Genomic DNA, 5517 nt, shown 5'->3' with positions numbered 1-5517 from the left:
CGTGGGGCTTGAACTCTTATAGTTCATTGCAATAAGCAACATTTATCTGATCATGTGCACATAGCTATTGAGCCATTGTGATCCTCTCCTAAGAATAGCTTCCCTTGTTCTTGCCATGTGAATGCTTAGAGTGCTGTTAATCATATCCAAGTGTAATTATTTGTCTTTTACTATCTATTAGATATACTTGTAGATGGATGGGCATATATAGTTATTAGAAATGAGGAAAACCATGCAGCATATATTTAATTGGATCTGGCTTATTTCACTTAATAGCATTTCCCCCCCAGTCTTTCCATTTCTTCAGGAATGGGATAATGACATTCTTTCCCATGGAAGCACAATACAACAGAATTGAAGATCCAGAGATGAATCCACTAATATAGGCACATAATCTTTGATAAGGAAGTCAGAAACACAGGATGGAAGAATAACAGCCTCTTCAAAAAATTGGTTTAACTGGCTGTACACAGAAAACTGACATTAGATCATTTTATATCCTCCTGCAGCAGAATCAATTCCAAATGGATTGAAGAGCTCAATGTAAATCCAGATGCCTTAGGAATCTTACAGGAAGAGTTAGGGGAAACATGAGGGCTCCTTGCCATAGGTCAAAATTTCCAAAGTAAGTCTGGATAAATGGGATTACATCAAACCAAATCAATCATTTGTCAGACTCAAAAGCCATGGAAAAAAAGAGATAGTGTAGCACAGATTTATTAGGGAGCAAACCTACAGATGAGAGCCTCAGCCAACGGTAAACCCTTTCTCCCTTTTCTAACTAGGTTAATTATTATGGGTTTACATGAATATAAGTATTTTCTGATGGGGATTAGTCAGAAAACAACTAATGCTAAGACAGAGATAGTATGTGAAATGAGTTGTAGCTGGAGAAAGGGAGGGATTAAGGCATGGATGTCTAGTTCAAAGACTTGGCTTGGTGCCAGCTAAGTAAGGTATAGCTGCACAAGGGAAGGGGAGTAAAACAGGAGTGGTTATAAACAAAAGCACTGGTCTGAAGCCTCAAAATAAGGACCTCAGTCTGTGTGGACAAAACAGTCTCTAACAATAAGTTTTATTTAAATTAACAAGCACGATTTTAAATTTTTGCAGAGTGGGATGGTATATAGTCACAGGCAATTTCTCCTATGACAGGTAATCCAATCTACTCTTTCACTTGTTACCCACTCGCCAGGTTTCAACACAAATGACTACAATGAGATTGTACAAATGACGCTGTGACTTTTCCCTCTTATGAATCAAAACTCTGTCAAATGATTTATGTCTTCCAGATGTTTACACATTTTTCATGATCTTTTTTACTATTTTGTCTTCGTTATTGATAATCATAGTACATTTTGTTGTTGTCTTGTGTGTATATGTCATTCTTAGGGCTTGAACTTGATGTTTAATGGTCTCCCTAGTATTTTTTGCTCATGGCTGATGACACTCTATCCTTGAGTCACATGCTCACCTTCTTCTTATTGCTGGATAATTGGAGATAAGTTTTCACGTTTTTGTATGTTTGGACTGACATTGAACTAAAATATTCAGGTCTCAGCCCCCCGAGTTCTAGGATTGTACATATTAATGGCTAACACCAATCTTTGCTTTACTGTTATTTTAATTATGCGGTAGAAGAAAGTGGAAATATATTTGTGTTAAGTGTGCAATTTTCAAATACAAGTTTGAATCAACTTGATATAATATAACTGTTATCAATTTTATAAGTTAAATCATGAATATTACACATTACCACAGAAATATAATTGAAAACAATAGGCATAATTGTTTTCTTAAAACAGTCAATGAAACAATAAATTACTTTCACTTTACAAATCATGTTTTTTTTAACTTAAATTAGGTGGACCCATTGCAACAATGAGATGTGCAAGTCGTTATGTCGAAAAATGAACTTTACTACTTTTGTGGGGGGGGGGGTAGCGGGGAGGATTGGGGGGGCAGGAGGAGGATGGGAAGGGATGGGAAGGGGAAACAAAGGAGGAGGCTAGGATTGATAAGAAATGTATTTATTATCTTGCCCATGTAATTGTAACCCCTCTGTACAGTATTTTCACAATAAAAAATAATATAAAAAAAGAAAAATAAATAAACTGCAAAAAATTTGGACAAGGGGCTAATATACATATTTTTCCATCATCACCTACCACATTCTCCTTCTTCCTTCCTAGGAAACACACCCAATCAATAAAAGGCATAGATATTTGGCTCTTGACCTTGAAAATGGAAGCAGAATGTTATGGATGTCTGAGATGAACATTAATAGTGTTTTACATAGTAATGTCACATGCAACAACCTATGAGTCCTGCAGGTCTTAACACTACTTCCTTAGTGATGTAATAAGATGTCAGCTTCATTGGACATAGTATTGTTTTCCACTTCCTTTCCTACCACCTGACCCTAAATTATAATACATATTAACAGAAAGAAAAAGTAATACCATCTTAAGAAAATCCCATTGGAACAAGACGTTATGTTGAAAAGGGAACTTTAAAACTTGGTGGGGGGATGGAGGGATTGGTAGCAGGGATGGTAAGGGGAAACAAAGGAGGAGGCAACAATACTTGATAAGAAATGTATTCATTACCTTGCTCATGTAATTGTAACCCATCTGTACTGTATTTTCACACTAAAATTATTAATATGAAAAAAAGTCATTTAGGGCTCGGGGAATATGGCTTCATTGCATGAAACCCTGGATTCAATTCCTCAGCACCACATAAACAGAAAAAGAAACAATGGAAGTGGTGCTTTTCCTCAAGTGGTAGACTTCTAGCTCAAGAACAGTTCACGGTCCCTGAGTGCAAGTCCCAGGACACGCAAAAGAGTCATGTAGCTAGTAAATGCAAAATAAAGAACCCATACTTGGAATATATTATTGCTCCTTCCAAGTGATACCTAACAATAGTACTTAATTCATGTACTTTACTTATATTAGAATACTGTGGTGAACAAAAAAAAGTTTTGTTAATAGGTCATGGCAATTAATGCCAGGAATGTGCTTGGATGTCAGGTGAAGTTTAATTCTGGAAATTGGAAGATTCCAGGATTTTGTGTGGTCAGTGCTAATCAGAAAGGGAATGGTAATCTAAGTGAGATTTAGAGATCTTTGTGGCCAGTCATGGCACCAAAAATGCTGATGCTAGTTAACATTTGTGACAGAAGAGAAGGAATAACTCCAGGTGGAAGGAATAAATTATAGTAACTAAGGTATAGCAGAAACTGTTCTAGGGAACCATTTTTGGTTATTGAAGAACTAATTATAAAATAGGTTTATTCCTCATTGCTTTTATTATTCTAATCACTTAGGCTCTTCTTAATCTCTGTGTGATAAGTTGTATATCCTTCTATGCTGCTCTTTCATACCTGATCTCCTTTGCTTTCTAAAAATCTGTCTTTCTCTATTTCTCTATGAACAATTTCTGATACTAAATCCACATAGGCAGACATCAGACGACGCTAATGTAAGAGTCCCATAGCTCATGAGTCATTAATGTAACAACATGGAAAAAGAGGGCATATTTATTGCTACCTCAATTTTTCTGAAAAGCTGCAATGTAACATCATTTGATTCAAATTTCCATTCTTTGCCTACATAGTGTCATTAAGTGCACATAAATGCAAATATGAGCCAGGTGCTTGTGGCTCATGCCTGTAATGCAAGCTACTCAGGAGGTTGAGACCAGAGGATTGTGGTTCAAAGCCAGCCTGGTCAGGAAAATCTATGAGACCCTTATCATCAATTAACCACCAGAAATCCGGAAGTGGTGCTGTAACTCAAGTGGTAGAGCACTGGACTTGAGCTGAAGAGCTGAGGGACAGCACCCAGGATCAGAGTTCAAGCCGCACAATGAACAGAACAGGTGTTAATATGACTTTAGTTTTCTCAAAAGGAACGACAAAGTCAATAGTAATCTTCCCAAGCAGAGAAAATAATTGCAAAATGACTTTACACTCGCAAAAATATTTCAAGTTTAAAAGTCGATACTCCTGGAAAGATAAAACATAAGAATATAAGGAAGTCTGGGAAGTTCAGGTTGCATCAAGCCTAGGCAGAACAGTCTTTGCGACATTATCTAAAATTAACCAGCCAAAAGCTGCATTGGAAGAATGGCTCAAGTAATTGAATACTAGTTATGAGCAAGATTGCTGAATAAGAACTTGAGGTTTTTTCATACACACATACATATACACACAGAGGCACTTATATGTGTAAACACACATAAGAAACAACTTTCAGAATGTGTAGAAAAGTTAGAAAATATATCCTGAGTAAGACTAGAACAAGTGATAATTTTTAATATTAGAAAGTCCTCAAGTGAACTTTCCCCCAAAAAGGTTGAGAATATTAGATAGGTAGGGACCAGAGATAATAAGATAGTCAACTAATTATTATTAAAGTGATCAGATCCATGGAGGAACGAATCAGAGACCCCTGCAGGTGCATCTGAAAATGTTCATAACCTCTGTCAAATGTTAGAACGTCTTTGAAAATTGTACATAAAAAGTTTAAGCACATAGTCTAGTGGATAAGATTATCAGAGAAGTTCAGAATTGCTAGCCTGTTTCTAGATTAAATAAACCATCACACTATGGCAGGACAATGTGATGCAAGCCTGGAAATTTAGCACTCAGACTAAGACAGGAGATTAGAGAATGGAATTACGTACCGATATCTTCCCTGGAAGAGGTAGTATAATTTTCTCTCAATAAAACAAGCCAAACAACAAGAAAGAAATATACAGTTTGAAGTTTGGGCTAGTTTTGTCACTGTGTTTTGAGAAGTCAAGTTTCCTATTGAAATGCAACTCATATATAATCCTCAGTTGTGTTTTAAATGTTCTCTTCATTTCAGAAAATTCCTAGGTGCAAAATGGCTCATGATTCCCAACTAAAAATTTGAGAAAGTAAGCATCATTCTGTTGGATTCCAAAGAAATGATGAATTTCTCCAGGATTAAGCCTGGAGAAATGGCAAAGCTCATCTAATGTAGGACTTTGTAGACCTGGCTAAATTAGAATTTACATTTAAAATAAATATTTTTTGTTTGCAATTTCATATTCGATAGGATACTGCAAAATGGTTTTCAAGTAGAAGGTTTAATTTAGAAATGCACAAATGATTCTGGCATTCTATTTGCCTGGAATATTCTTTCAATTGAGGTATAATTAGAACTTAATAGATAATACCAACAGTTCATGTATAACATGATAATGTGAATAATCTAGACAGTTGCCAACAAATGGATGCTATTAATTTATAAATTTAGAAAAAGCAATTTTTGGAGACATTGGTGTAACATGATGTGAAGAGAGTAATTGTGTTACATCTTTTTTTCTTTTACCTATACATAACACAGGAAGAAATTTCCTTAATTCCGGACCTCTGTATACAATTAGAAAAATGCTAGGTTTGAGGTTTGTTTTTATTTTGTTTTTAGTTTGTCCTAGGGCTTGACCTCTGGGTCTGGGCACTGTCCCTGGTCCTGTTTTTGC

This window comes from Dipodomys spectabilis, unplaced genomic scaffold (assembly GCF_019054845.1).
Source record: "Dipodomys spectabilis isolate Male_0828 unplaced genomic scaffold, ASM1905484v1 ptg000643l, whole genome shotgun sequence".
Lineage (NCBI taxonomy): Eukaryota > Metazoa > Chordata > Mammalia > Rodentia > Heteromyidae > Dipodomys > Dipodomys spectabilis.
This window is presented reverse-complemented; position numbering follows the sequence as displayed.